Here is a 15,945-nt window from a genome sequence, read left to right on the forward strand (position 1 = left end):
ATACTGAGACAGATGGAGGCCTCCGCCCACCACATCTCTTGAGGATCTCCTCTCTCTCCAGGTTATCATATCTCAAAACTTCAGAGGCTCTCTCATCTCTGGCTCTCATCTTTGGTTAGGAATGAAGTCATGCTTAACTGAAATTTCACCGCCATCACGGGGCATGGGAACAGTTGATGTGGCAAACAGTGAAGGCCTTTAAAGCGTGACTTAGTAGGTCCACAACACTTATCACAATGGAGTATCGTAGGAGATCAGCCTGATCTAGTCCAAAGCATTAGAATGGCTTCCTCCAGCAAACGGCATATAAATCAAGGTCCCCAAGAATGAATTACGGGACAGGATAGGAAACAGGGCCAGGGGTTTGCTAAGCTGTGGTAAGAGACCGTGTGAATCCTAGGGCAAATTTAGTTCACATACTAAGGCACATGAATTACAATAGTATAACGAGATCTTAAAGGAACAGTACTAGAGTTAAGAGATGGAAGACCAATCATCTGCCTGCTTAACCACAGCTCTCCGGTTTCCGCCCCCACTATCTGGACAGTTATGGTACCAGGGTGTGACGGTTTGAATGTAACTTGCCCACATAAGCCCATAGGGAGTGCACTATTAGGAGGTGTGGCTTTAATGGAGTAGGTGTGGCCTTGTTGGAGGAAATGTGTCACTGTGGAGGCAGGCTTGAGGTCTCATATATGCTCAAGCCATGCCCAGTGTCTCAGTTCACTTCCTGCTGCCTCTGGATAAAGATGTAGGACTCTTGGTTCCAGCACCATGTCTGCCTGCACGCTCCCAGATGCCTTGCTTCTTGCCATGAAGTTAACAGACTAAACCTCTGAACTGTAAGCCAGCCCCAATGAAATGTTTTCCTTTATAAGAGTTGCAGTGGTCATGACACCTCTTTGCAACGATAGAAACCTTAACTAAGACACATGGTAATTTTCTCCATTTAGCATATTCAATGAATTAGATACATGTAAGAAGCTACAGAATCAATAAAAATGAAACCAAGAGAAAAAGTAAATAATTCAGTCACAAACACACAGCATCCAGTGGGAGTACTCTTGTTTTAGCAACTGTTTTTAAGGCTACTAATTTATGTATATGTGTGCCTGCACTGATGTGTCTGTGTGTGTGCCTGCATTGTTGACATGCACCACACACACACACACACACACACACACACACACACATGCACGCACGCAGGTGCTTGCAGAGCAGAATTATTGGACTTAGAAATGGTTCTGAGCCTCCCACTGTGGGTGTTAAATGCTGAACTTAGGTTCTCTGCAAGAGCAGTTAGTGCTCTTAACTGATAAGCATCTTGCCAGTCAAGTGAGAAAATTCCACAGATAAGTTCCTGCAGAACCATTAACCAGGCAGTTGACATCTTTTTCTGACTGTCCTATACCCAAGAGCGCCTGAATGTCCCTGGAGACAAAAGGAGTCCCTCGGTCCTTTCTAGGGCATCTCAGTTCAATGTCGACCAGAACAGCCACTAGGACAACTGTCCCAACACACAGTGGGCCTCTCTATCTGACAGTTACAGTGTATTTCCTTTGGTGCCTGAGCTAGCAAGATGTAAATCACTCTTAATCCATCGTGTGCTCCAGAGTCTTCACTCACTAAGAGCTAAGACAGCTGACAGAAGTCTCTAAGTGCAGTTCCGTTGGGGCTGCAGCCTGGAATCCATGGCAGCGAATCTACCCTTCAGAGTAGGATAAGAGCCCACTGGAGGGCCTGGATTTTCCTTGTAGTCAGGGACCAGGCTAATCTGTTCCCACGGGACCTCAGAGGGTACCCTGAGAAGAAGATGGCTCCCTGTTCTAGCCACACCTTCTATCCAAAGTATAGGAGGGCAACACATGTCCTCAACAGAGCACATCAATGCCGTCACATGAAGTCTACAAAAAAAAAAAAAAAAATCAAACAGCATTCGGAAATTCGTGACTGTTTAGACTAGAAAGAGAGAGCGTGGTTTGGGGGTTGCTTACTCTCCTGCCATTCCTACTGAGGACAACAGAATCCCTGAAGGAGCAAGCCCTCGTTAGCTCTGCCTTGGAGAGACTGAAGCTGTAAGCTGATTAGCTTTGTGACTTTTCCTCACATTGGAGTAATTCAGCTATTTTTCTTCAACAGTCTTTTGCGTCTACAGCGAATGCTGTTTTGATTGTGTCATTCTGGCCCACTTGGTAGTCAGTCTTCAATGCTATTTAGAGAAGATTTGGGAAGCGAAACACACCTCAGACACAGCAGCCAGACAGCACAGGCGGAGCCCTATAAAGAAACACTTCATAAAATACAGCCTCCCTCTCAGCGGCCTTCCTCTCACAGAACTCCACAGGCTCAAGGTCAGAAGCAATGCCAGTGGTAGCCCTGGCCCCACCCACTGCTCAGTTTCCACATGGCTACCTGCCCTTCAGGGCTTGATCTGTGAAAACCTCATACTTGGGCTAAGCTCAAATCTACTGTTTTATAATTGCTGCCTGCCGTATCCAGTTACTCTTGAAAGCTGATCATTTCTGTTGCTATGATAAAAACACCCTGACAAGAAGCTATCTGGGGGAGAAAGAGGTTACTTGGTTTATAAGTCCAAATTATGCTCCAATTATTATCGAGGAAGTCAAGGCAGGAACTCAAGAAGTTGTGTCATTCGTCACATTGTTACATCCTTGCTTGCTTCTGCTCAGCTCAGTTTCCTACCGCACATCCAGTTTGGGACATCTTGCCTAGGGAATGGTGCTGCCCACAATGGGTTAGGTTTCTCTATATCAATTAACCATAAAGGCAATACCTCATAGACACACCCATAAGTCAACCTGATATAAATAATTCTTCATCAAACCTTTCTTCCCAGATAGTTCCAGGTTGTGTTAACATGACCCTTAAAACTAACCACCACAGAAGCCAAACATCCCTAGAGAACTTGTACACACCCAAGTCCAGCTGTTGTGTCTGCAGAGGAGATACCATGCCACATGCATGACAGTGCTGGAGCTGAGGCTCACTCACCCACATTCACCCCTGCTTCACAATGAATGAATGAAATGTATGCCCCGGCAATGCTGAAGCATGCATGGGCAGCCCTTATATGGTGGTTCTGTTGAACTTGTCCATATTGGGTTTCATGGTCTAAGTTGATGAGGACGACTGACCAGGTCTCTTCCTCAAGAGGGCACAGGATCTCATTACAGCTGGTTGTGAGTCACCATGTGGTTGCTGGAAATTAAACTCAGGACCTTTGGAAGAGCAGGCAGTGCTCTTGACCGCTGAGCCATCTCTCCTGCTTCACAAACTACACATAAAATGAAACCATTTAGTGTGGAGAAATCTGGGCTCTGCTCTGAGAACAGAATGACAAAGGTTTGCCCATAATGTGACAATCTCATTTTATCATCCCCAAGTGTGAATTTCTCCTCCTGCCTAATCACAGACAGAAAGAAATGACTCAGGATCAACCCCACTAAAGGCAAAAATCATAATTATTAGCATATGTCTGCCAACACTTGTATGGCTTGTATCCAAATATTGTATTTTCCCCATGGGTATTTTTTGCATAAATAATTAATCTTAACTGGATCACCAAGAAGAGGTATGGCTTACAATTAAGAATTCTGTGATGTTATAGTGAGGGTTTAGTGTTTGCTTTGAATTGAAAATAATCAGAATAATATTCCCATATTTATGTTCTGTCTCAACATGCTCACATTTCTTTTTTATACTTTATTAAAATACTGAGTTTATTTCACATGTATATTTGTCTCCCTGCCATTTCTACATCTGACCACCAGTACTACTATGTCCCATCATAACATCCATACATACTTAAAACCAAATAAAGGGTGGAGCTCCATCCTTGAAAACTAAACAGGCATTTTAGACAACACATTCTTTTTTTAAAAAAAAATATTTATTTATTTATTTATTTATTATGTATACAATATTCTACATGTATGCCTGCAGGCCAGAAGAGGGCACCAGACCTCATTACAGATGGTTGTGAGCCACCATGTGGTTGCTGGGAATTGAACTCAGGACCTCTGGAAGAGCAGGCAATGGTCTTAACCGCTGAGCCATCTCTCCAGCCTCAAGACAACACATTCTTGGCAATGGAACCTGGACAACATTTATCAAACCTAGTAGGTAAAGTTGCATTATAAAAATGACAGCCAGATATATCAACTGTTACAGAAATTAAGTAAGACGGAATATTTCAAACTGTTTAAACCATTTTTTTAAAGAGACTTCCTCCACTGCCAGAGATCTTGAATAGCCTCCTGGCCAGTCATCCGGAAGCAATTCTTCACATAATTAATGAACTTGGCCTCCACCTTGGGAAGAGAGCCACCTTTTGCTATACTTGCTTGTATTTTTGCCTTAATGTCTTCTGCAGAACTAGATCCTTTTGGTGTTTTAGGGTTTTTTTTTTCCCTGTTTTTTGAAGGACTCTTGACCCTTTGATCTTGGCGTTGATGGTTTTAAGTCTTTTTCCATTTTGGTTTGATTTTTGTGCATTTTTGGCTGGGGTATCTCGTACAGATTTCTTCACTGGAACTTTTTCTTCAGCTTCCTCCTCATCATCGTCATCATCTTCATCCTCCTCCTCATCCTCATCAAGTTTTCCTTTTTTTCTGTGGAACCTTGTTGCTGCCTCCAGGAGCAGATCTCTTTCCAGACATACTCAGCAGCTTTACGTCCTCCTCATCTTCGTCTTCTGACTCTGCATCTTCCTCTACAGATGCTGTCCACTAATGTGCACAGGCCCTGAGCCACACTTCAATCTTAAGACCACAGGAGGTGTTATTTCAAATCCCCCAAGGGAAACTGTTGGCTGTACAGACATTTTCAAAGTTGCCAGCGTTACTTTATTTGGACTGCCTTCATAGTTCACTGCTTCTGCCTCTACGATGTGTAATTCGTCTTTTGCCCCAGCACCTAAACTAACCGTTCTCAGTGATAACTGGTGCTCATCCTCATCATTATCCACCTTAAAGTATATTCTTTGTCGGCTTTTAGCTCACAACCGAAAAGGTAGTTCTGAGGCCTTAGAGGACTCATGTCCACGTCCATCGAGTCTTCCATGAGGTGGAGGTGTGTTCTTTGGTGGCACAGAAGTCGGACGGAGGGTACAGCCTGCTGCTCCTCAGAACAGGCACGCAGAATGGAATCACACCAGGCCATGCTCCCATTTCTTACAAGGAATTCTTTTAATGATTAAAAAAAAATTTGGAAACGGCACCTTTCTGCTACCCTCTGAATGTGGTCACCACGCTAAAAGTTCCGTGGCTGGCTAAGAACATCACTACATAACCAAGTAGAAATTCGTTGATGTCTTTAAATAAAACTCTGATTGACTCAAGATCTTGGCATCTGTATAAGCGCCAAATGTGTACCTATTTTTAAAAATGAAACTATGAATATGTATGTATATGCTTGTGTGTGTACACATATGTGCATGTATGTGTATGTGAATGCACACACATGTGCACGTGTGTGTACATATACATGTACAAGGGAAGCATTCCCCTCCACACAAAATGCACACCTCACTTTGTTAATACAGGTGGCACTGTGTAGCTATCTGGACCTCTGGGGTCTATGAAGGCAATTTTCCTGATTAGTTGCCTTATGGATGTGACCAGCCTCCTACCTCACATGGAGGAAGGTGACTGTGCACTGAGGAATTAGATTCCGGATGTCTGTCTGAACATCTCGGTAGCAGGGTCTGGCTCAGCTGCCCCTTGGCTGAAGGCAGAAGATCCATTTGCTTTCATTAATTGACAACGCTGGTCATTCAAAGGACTTGCTCCTGCCAGGAAGCACCCAGAACGTTTTGTTCCCAATGCTAAGCACTTACTAGCATCAAGCCCTCAGAGCAGTCCCTGATGGAGGTGCAGGCTTCTATTCTTCTCCAGCTCCACAGTTTTCACTAAGCGTCAAGCCAGACCTTTAAAAGACTGTGTACTCGGTATTACTGGGTTAATTATAGACCTGTGAGCACTGTCACACAGACAGATCTTGAAGGAACATCCTGTCACTGTGAGGCCAGCACAAACAAGGCTGTCCTCCTAAGCCCACTTCCAAGAGCCTATGGGGAGTCATTTAAAAAAAAAAAAACAGATACTTATACATGGCTTCACATTACCCTTTGGTGAATGAAGCAGGTGGAGTCAATTAAAAAATAATAATAATGAAATATATCTTTCATGAATTTGGTTACACACCTAAAAAGTAGGTGTCTGCAGAAAATGGAACATTCCCTGCAAGAGGAGGTGGCAATCACATTAGTCACCGAGTCTGAGCATTAGGGAGGCTGGAGGTGGCTGGAGCAGAATGCAGTGAGAAGCAGTAGGAAATGCTAACTTAGGGTTGGGCTTTCTCCAGAGCCAGCACAGACAAATACACAGTTCCTTTAAATGGGCAGTTTGGTGCCACCCAGAATCACCTGAAAGGGAGTCTCAATGGGAGAGTTACCTCTGTGCGTGTGTGTGTGTGTGTGTGTGTGTGTGTGTGTGTGTGTGTAATTGCCTTCATCGCCTTACCTGATACAGGAAGACCCAGCTGGCAGTGGGCGGCACTACTCCCTGGCTTGGGGCCCTCGACTGTGTTAGAGTAGAGAAAGCTAGCTGGGCTCTAAGCATGGATGCATGCATTCCTCTGTGTTCTTCAAAACAGGACTGTGATGTGACCAGCTGTTTCAAGTTCCTGCCTTGACTTCCCCAAAATGATGGCCTATGTAAGCTGGAACTGTAAGCGAAAAATAGACTTGCTCATCCCTAAGCTGCTTTCTTTCCGTGTATTCTATAACAGCAACAGAAATGCAACCTTTCCCACCTAATTGGAGCCTTCCTGCCTCGGCAAAGGTTTCTTTTGACCTTTTCCACCTGATCTGAAGTGAAGAACAGGAGCTGCTGAGGCCATCCACACAGTTCCTGACCCTGATAAACAGCTAGCCCTGGCCAGGAACTGCTCAGCCCTCTGCTGCCCAAATAGCTGGGAAAGTCAGTTCTGTCGCCAGTGTTCACCAGCTCAAGCAGGCCCTGCTGGGAGGCTTGGTCCGGGAAGGTTTCCTCAGTATGAACAGCATCATGTTTGTGTGTGTGTGTGTGTGTGTGTGTGTGTGTGCGCACGTTAAATCACCTCTAGGAGCGACAAGAGGCCGCATGGGCATAGCAATTCCTGCCCCCAGCACTGCCCAGGCTTCAGCCTCTAATGCTTGTTTCACGCTCCTTTGTGCTCCCTGAGCACAGTCCAAAGAAGGTGCTATCACTCGTCCTCCACACCACACACACAGAGACAGACAGACAGACGCACACACACTTAGAAGACAAAGTCTAGTCAGGGCCACTGGCTCCCTGCAGGACAGTATCTACAAACAGCCCCAAGATGCAAGGACCCTCATCAAGCACTGCTTTCCAGTGTTGTGGTTTTGATTAATTTGATGCATAGGTTTATATCATCACTCAGGCAGGCCTAGAACTCACTATGTAGCCCAGGCTGGCCTCAAATTTGTGAGAATCCTCCTTTCCGAATGCTGGCTCTCCAGTATGACCTCAAGTACCCATCGTGGCAGCAACGGAGAAGGAAGCTCCACACACAAACACCTTCCCTTCTGCTTTCCTGATAAAGCTGAAGTCCAGCCTGGCAGCCCTCGTGACAGGCGGCCCAGGCCCAGCTTCCCATGACTGCACTGGCTCTCCCTGTTTATTCACCTGCTGGAGGTGCGTGAGCAATCAGAGGAAAGGGGGAGGGGCGAAGCATGAAGCAGCAGAGCCAGCATTGGATTCTATTTTCTCTCACATCTCCTAAGAGGTGTGTTTTCAAGAGAAGCATCCTGCCTGGGGGCATGCGGGGGGACTGAATCAGTCTCCCCTGCAAGTTTTTATAGAGATGTCCTAAGCCCTAGGATGAGAGTTCCAGCAGCGGGGATTCTGGGAAGCTGACTGTAAGGTTCTACGGGTAATCAATGGCACCGGTGCCTTTGTGGGGTCCCAGAAGATGCCCTGGCTCTGTCCTCCCTGTGAAGACTGGAGAAAAACTAACCACTGTTAACTGAACCCACCATGCAGATACCTTGAGCTCAGGCTGTGGCTTCTAGAAGCATGAGGAATAAATGTCAGCTGATGCTGTCAGTGGCTTGTGAGTGGCTCACTCTGATGGTGTCAGCTGCTTATGAGCGGCTCATTCTGATGATGTTCACTGCTTGTAAGTGGCTCACTCTGATGATGTCAGTTACGTGTGAGTGGCTCACTCTGATGATGTGAGTTGCGGGTGTGTGGCTCACTCTGATGATGTCAGTTGCATGTGAGTGGCTCACTCTGATGGTGTCAGCTGCTTATGAGCGGCTCATTCTGATGATGTTCACTGCTTGTAAGTGGCTCACTCTGATGATGTCAGTTACGTGTGAGTGGCTCACTCTGATGATGTGAGTTGCGGGTGTGTGGCTCACTCTGATGATGTCAGTTGCATGTGAGTGGCTCACTCTGATGACGTCAGCTGCTTATGAGTGGCTCACTCTGATGTCAGCTGTTTGTGAGTGGCTCACTCTGATGATGTCAGCTGCTTGTAAGTGGCTCACTCTGATGTCAGCTTTTTGTGAGTGGCTCACTCTGATGATGTCAGCTGCTTATGAGTAGCTCACTCTGATGATGTCAGTGGCTTGTGAGTGGCTCACTCTGATGATGTCAGTCGCATGTGAGTAGCTGGCTCACTCTGCTGTGCTTGTTCATAGCAGCCCTGAGTCCTCCACACTGGTAGACTCTATAACCCTGACTGATCATGTAACCATGGTCATAAACGACTCCTCCCCACCATGTGCTTCCAGTGCAGCTCTCCTCCAATGTGTGGTCATCTTTAGGAAGGCACCACGTACTTCTTCTGGGATCCTCTACCAAACATCACCCTGGAAAGATGACCCCTGACCTGAGCTCCCTGGCCATGAGAGCTTCTTTGGGGCACCTTCGAGGCACCCTCCAGCTGGTCATATTTACTGGGTTTCAGTCTAGGGAGCAAACTGTAAGGAGGGACGCACCTACAGTAAGTACTCGGCTAGGTGATTGACAGACCTTCTCGCTCATCCTTCCACACCCGAGGCTCAGGAATTATGGTAATCGTGCATCCACCCTCATGGTGCTCTGTATGATAGGGCTGGATCATCTTGTAGATCCCTCACATTGCAGGGTAAAAACCCCGTAAGCTCTAGCATACAGACACAGATCCCCAGGCCCAGGAAGGCAGATGCCTGTCCTATTGCACAGGGTTACAGAAGGGTAGTTAGGATAGGAGGCCAGTCTCCAAAGCTGCAGAGCCAGCGCCTTCTCAGCAGACACCATTACCTCCTGGGCACACGGTGACTATGTAAAAAGAACACTGAACAGGTCTCCATTGATTCCATGCTACATAATACAGGTGAGGGTATTAACAAACAAAATGCTTTGATTTCAGGCATGGAGTAGGTCTAGCGTTTTCTTAAGTAGCTATCTCCCTTCTGTGCAAATGGAGAAAAACATGAATCCATTCTGCGCTCTCCAAGAAGCCAGCTGAACCAGCCTTATAGGTGGATTGTTTTTAAATTCAGCTGACATATTTTACTCTGTTGAGAATTCACCTAAGCCAAAGCCCGTTTATTACAGTTCAACAAACACAACACATCCAGGGGCTATTACCCTACCCAGAAGGTGGAATAGTAGGAGATCCCCCTTGGATAAAAACTAGCATCAAATATCATAAATCTGGGGGAAAGTGATCAGCATGACTTCAGAACAGACTGGACCTTCTGGGGAGACTCGTACATGGAAGCCACAGTGCCCATGACTGCAAGGTGAGTTTTACTGTCCTCACGACTCCATTATCCCACCCGAATAGGAGAAACACAACCTTGAGTGGTGTTTGCTCCTGAATTCTGGGGACACGGGCCCTAGGAAGCAGTCCCAGGGTCCTATGCAATCTGTCCCAGCACTATGACACTACGAGGAGCCTGCACACGGCACCTACAGAACACACTGGAAAGAGCATGGCCTCATTAGAAAGATTCTCTACCTGAGCCAGCCCCTTGGCCCTTGTGAGCATAAACAGCCACTTCCACAAGGTCTGTCCAGATGGAATCGCACATTAGTGCCTCTCTGCGGATGAGAGAGCCGAGGGTGTGAATGGGGCCACCACATAATGGCGTAAGCAAGATCTAACCAGGAGCCCTTCGCCCCTCCCCTTTTCTCCACACCGCTGCAAGTTCCCATAGGGCACTGAGGCAAGGAAGCAGCCCCAGCCTGGGCCTTTCTTCCTGCTCACTCTAAATGTCCCTCCCTAACCTGGTGGTTAAAAGGTCCATTTAATTCTGCTGGTTTTATTGAAGTTATAGTCATACCTCATTGGTAAACCTGTAACTTTAAAATAAAAGCATTACAATTTGAATGCTTCGTTTTTACTTCCTCTACAAGAAGCACATATAAAAGCTCACATTTAGAACTAAGCACCCGGAAATGCTAAGGGGAAGCCTTCCATCAGTGACAGGCAACCTCAAGTCAAGAAAGGCCAAGGGATTTGCCAGAGTTGGCCATTTTAACAGTGGCATGGCTGTGTTTGCTTTAGTTTTGGTTACTATTGCTGTGATAAGGCACATGACCATAAATAACTTGGGGAGGAAAGGGTTTATCTCAGCTTACAGTTCCATTACAGTCCATCATCAGAGACATCAGCACAGAAACTCAGGCATGGCAGGAACCTGGAGGCAGGAGCTGATGAAGGGGCCACGGAGGGGCGCTGTTTATTGGCTTACTCCTTGTGGCTTACTTGGCTTGTTCTCTTTCACAACCCAGGACCACCAGTCCAGGGATGGCCCCGCCCACAATAGGCTGGGCCCTCTCGCATCAATCACTAATTAAGAAAATGCACTACAAGCTTGCCCACAGGCCAACATATAGGAACATTTTCTTGACTTGAGGTTCCCGCTTCCAAAACAACTCCAACTTGTGTCAAGTTGCCATAAAACTAGCCAGTAAGACACCCCATCCTAGATTCCCTCTGGGAGATGCCGCTCTCTGCGTGTCTAAAGGCTTGACAGGAAGGTCATTGTGTGCCTGTTGAAGTTGTTAATAAAAAATACCCCACACCAAAACAAAGAGAGACAATGTAGCCATCCATCAACGGGGAACTGGAGTAAAATGTGGCACCTGCAGGAAGGTTACATTGTAAAGAAATTGTTCAATCTACAGCTACAAAGACAAAATGTCAAACGGCGAGCTGCAGTGCCTTCAGCACACCAGAGACAGAGACACCGGTTTCTACTGTGAAATACATGATTGAGTGTAACACCTTGTGCATATGTTCAAATGACAGGGAAAGAAAAGCTAATAGTCCTGTCACCTGTAGGGAAATGAAAATGGGAGACAGGACCAAGGAAGACTCCCTGGGACCAATATTACATATCTGATGGTTTATTTCTCTTGGGAAAACAAACAGGCAAAGTCAAAGAGGTAAGACCAAACTTTTAACCTGATCAAAGTCAAGAGTTGGAGTTAAACCCAAAAACACTGATATTTGAATTAATAATGTTCTCTTCCCTGCCAGGGTTGAGTTGCAACATTTAGAAATCAATACTCCAATTTGAAAAAAAAATAATAGGTACTTTATTGTCAGAGTCAAGACATACAAGAAATGGGAGAAGAGAATGAATTTATCTGGAATGAGGTGTAGGAAAATCAGAAGTGTTGAGTGAGGGAGAACATCTTCCTGAAGTTGTGTGGCAATGGAGAAGTGAAGCCTGTTCCTCCAAACGGGAGGCAGCCAGGGGCAAACTATTACATTGCCTCCCACAAACCAGGCCAGCTGTCTCTGAAATATAACAGTTTCCAGGCTCAGAGAAGGTGAATGAAGCCTTAAAAATTGTTTTTCAAAGCTAAGTGAATGCAAATCAGAGGCTCTTTGGAACCTCTTCTATGCCAAGAAGAAGATTACAGAGACTTACATCTCTAGCTCATCCAGAATGTAAAACTTGCAGATTCATCTAAGTGGAAGAGGTCCACCAACTTCATCAGTGAGCCATCTTGTCCCCATGCACGCTGTAGCCCTCACAGGGCTCTGGGACCCCAAAGGCAGCTGGAGCATGGGAACCATCCTCTCCTCTCACTTGGAAAATTTCCCCTCGAATGGTTCTATGATGCGTCAGGATTTGAGCTTATTGGGATGCTGGGATAACCTGTGAAGTCAAAGTCCCAGGGATTTCTTCTTTCCTGTCATTTGAGTTGACAGCAGGTGGATGGGGCTTCTTTTACATCTGAAGACCTGTTCCTGCATGTTCCTGCTGTGTCCTGAAGTCACCTGCATAGGCTGAGGGTAAGCCCTTGCTGGGTTGCTAGACCAGAATGATGCACTCACTGATGAAGGGGCAGCATTCCCAAGACCAATGGCCATGTGCTGTCCTGAAACACCCACAGCTTTCTCTAGACAGAAATCCACTTGCTCCTGACAAGTCCCCTGATGAGTCTCACGGCCATCCCTCCTAACGCAGTTTGTTTCTTCAGCTGGGACTTTGTACCCACGTAGACCACCAGGCTCGTTCCTGAGTGAACCACATCTACAGCAGAGGTCTAAATCCATCTTGCTCTATCGCTCTGCGACATCTTCAAGTCATCAGAATTACATTCTAAACATAACAGTGTGGGCAATTACACACACGCAAAACCTTCCTCACCCCCATACAATAGCAGCAATCCAGCTTTTCCATAAGCAACACTGCAACACTGCAAATCAATTTCAGTGTTCCTTTTTATAAAAGGACAATTGGGAGCCTTTGAAATAACTCATTAGAATTTGCTTCATAGCTTTTCAACCCAAATTCTGTGGACCCCAAAGCCACACTTTTATTTTCTTTCTTTCTTTCTTTGCTTCTTCTTCTTCTTCTTCTTCTTCTTCTTCTTCTTCTTCTTCTTCTTCTTCTTCTTCTTCTTCTTCTTCTTCCTCTTCCTCTTCCTCTTCCTCTTCCTCTTCCTCTTCCTCTTCCTCTTCCTCTTCTTCTTCTTCTTCTTCTTCTTCTTCTTCTTCTTCTTCTTTTGGTTGATTTGTTTTTTTGTTTGTTTGTTTGTTTTTTGTTTTTGTTTTTGTTTTGAGACAGGGTTTCTCTGTGTAACAGCCCTAGTTATCCTGGAATGGAACTAGCTCTTGTAGACCAGGCTGACCTTGAACTCACAGAGATCCGCCTGCCTCTGCCTCCCAAGAGCTGGGATTAAAGGTGTGCACCACTCCAGCCCAGTCACACTCTTGTTTTCCTAATGACAGTTTTGTAGTTCCCAGATCATCTTGTTCTTTCTCCTCTGGACTCTACAGACAGCTGTCCTCACCAAGCCCATTTCATCAGGCGGGAAAGAGAATGGGATACTCCTGACAACACACTGGAGGTAACTGATATCAGCAAGACTGAGTACGCAGCCATGGGGAACGAGCTTGACCAGAAACACAGACTGTATGAGGCCAAGCTGAGGCTAAAGAAAGTCACAACAACCATGATGGAGCCTTGTCATCTGTGTAAGCATGTACCAGCTTACGGATTGATGAGCCAAATCTCACCCTGTTCACACCCATGCCATGTGCCCATCAGTCAGTGCTCACACGCTCCACATCTATATGACCAGGGTTGTCTCACCAGAGAGGCCTTCCTTTGTTCTGTTTCTATGACCAGCATTAAATATTAGGTGGCTTTAACAAAATGAGTGTTTCCAAAAACTTCCTTCTGTGCCAAATAAACATCTCCCTGGTATAAACCTTTTGAGATCATCTCCTTTCTCTTTCTCCCCCTGTAACCTCCATTTTGTGTGCGTGTGTGTGTGTGCATGTGAATATGTGTATGTGGGGGTGTGCATGTATGTGTATGCACGTACATGTATGCATGTATGTACTGGTATGTATGTGACACAGTGGGCATGTGACACAAAGGGCAACCTCCGTGTTGGTCTTTGCAGTCCACTTTCCTTGAGGAAGAGTGTCTTCTCTGCCCCTGTGTGTGAAGGCTAGCTGGCCCACACGTTTCTGATGACTGTCCCACCCCTGCCTCTCATCTCGCTCCAGGAGCACAGGGACTGTAGGTTTGCAACTGCACCTGTAGGTTCTGAGAGTGCAGAATCAAGCCCTCACATCATACAGCAGGCACTATACCCACGGGGCCACCTCCCCACATCCACACAACACACTATACCCACGGGGCCACATCCACACAGCAGACACTGTACCCATGGGGCCACATCCCCATATCCACAAGCAGACACTATACCCATGGGGCCACCTCTGCAGCCTTGTATTCAACCCTTCCTCAGATCAGGATAGTATCTGGTTCATTTTTATCAATTCAACACAGACTAAAGTTGCCTGGGAAGAAGGATTCTTGCTAAGGAATTGCCTCCATCAGATTGGCCTTTGGGCATGTCTGTGGGGCATTTTCTTGATTAATAATTTCCATGGAGGCCCAGTCCACTGTGGGTGGTACTGTCATTAGGCTGGTGGTCCTCGGCCAAAAAAAAAGCAGGCTGAGCAAGCCAGGAGGATTCAGCTAGTAAGCAACATTCCTCCATGGTTTCTGTCAGTTCCTGCCTCCGGGTTCCTGCTTGAGTTCCTGTCCTGGCTTCCTTCAATGATGAACAGTGATGTGGAAGTGTAAGCCAAATAAACCCTTTCCTCCCTAAGTTGATTTTAATCATGTGATGTTTGATCACAGCATCCGAGAGCAAATCAGGACAGAATGGAAATGACTTCGTGTTGCTGACAAGTCCTCTGGAGTTCAGTGATTCCCCTACTTTCCCAAGGATGAGATGCCCGATGTCATCTGTGCCAGTGGCTTTTATTTCACCGTGTTTCAGCGCCACCAGTAACCACCCATCTCTACTAAGCTGCACACAGTGTACTAAACGACATCTGCTGGAGCTAATACTTAAGCGAAGGCCACCCTCCGTTCGCTGCTCTCCCGCGGCTGTGGCTATACATGACCACAGCAGTCACACAGAGGGACCAGGAAGGACTCTCCGCTGTACCCTTAAGCATCATGAGATTTGGAGAGATCTAAGTATCAGCAGACCTAAGTTTGCAGGCAGAGCAGGGCAGGGCAGGGCAGAGCTTCACTCAGAACAGTGGCAAAACCCTTGTCAGGAGTTTTCTCCTAAGTGGGCTTAAATGCTATGTTTCCCTTGGGACTCAAAATCCCTGTGTGACCATCAGAACAAGGGGAGCAATCATTTATATATCCAGATGGCAAACAGCACTTGCCTTCATGCAGTCCCTTCTCTCGTGTGTATTCCCTTCATGGAATATTCATTTGTCTGAATGCCCTGGGAGGAAGTTAGCCTGGTGGTTACTGGGATCCTAGGAGGAGTATGTATGCATCTCAGCATGAAGCAGCAGCTCAGGGAACCCCATAGCTGAGCCGTTGTCACAACCAAGAGCCTGAAGCAGATGTCTTTGGACGGACTCACTCATCACACACAAGCCAGGGATGCGCCACTCTGCGTCACGAGTATTCTTCCTAAGTGAAGGTTTAGTCTTCTAAGAACACTTGAGTTAAGGAAATGCTTAGCATAAATGACTAATACCTTTATATATGCTACTGTGAATTGTTGGGGTGATTGAGTGCATCCCAGGCAAAGCCTCCAAAGGAAAGCTCTCTGCACAAACCCTTCTTCCTTCCCTCGAACATACAGACCCACAATCCCCCTGCCACAGTCCTCTACACAGCCAGGCACTCTTCCCTGCACACTCCTGCACTGCGGTCATTAACACATCCCACGGAAATCATGACCGCGCTCTCTCCTCGCACCTCAGGTGGACACTAACCATGCTTCATTTGCTCTCTGTTTGGATTTTTGGCTTTGCATTTGTGCAGACAGTGAGAGAGCAATAAATTTTCCAGGGTAGGCAGATGAATGGATGGATAAGGGCATGTGGGACTGCATAAACAAAATAATGCAT

At 46.3% G+C, this 15,945-nt stretch overlaps 1 protein-coding gene and 1 pseudogene across 1 annotated transcript in view; both read right to left on the reverse strand.

Annotated features, from left to right (window-relative positions):
- The window catches only part of Spock1 (SPARC (osteonectin), cwcv and kazal like domains proteoglycan 1), a 469,711-nt gene that overhangs the window by 250,136 nt on the left and 203,630 nt on the right, over nt 1-15,945 (reverse strand). The gene's annotated exons all lie outside the window — the stretch shown is intronic.
- Nucleotides 4,236-5,082, reverse strand: LOC130885585 (nucleophosmin-like; annotated as a pseudogene).

The sequence above is a fragment of the Chionomys nivalis genome, chromosome 13 (genome assembly GCF_950005125.1).
Source record: "Chionomys nivalis chromosome 13, mChiNiv1.1, whole genome shotgun sequence".
Taxonomy (NCBI): domain Eukaryota; kingdom Metazoa; phylum Chordata; class Mammalia; order Rodentia; family Cricetidae; genus Chionomys; species Chionomys nivalis.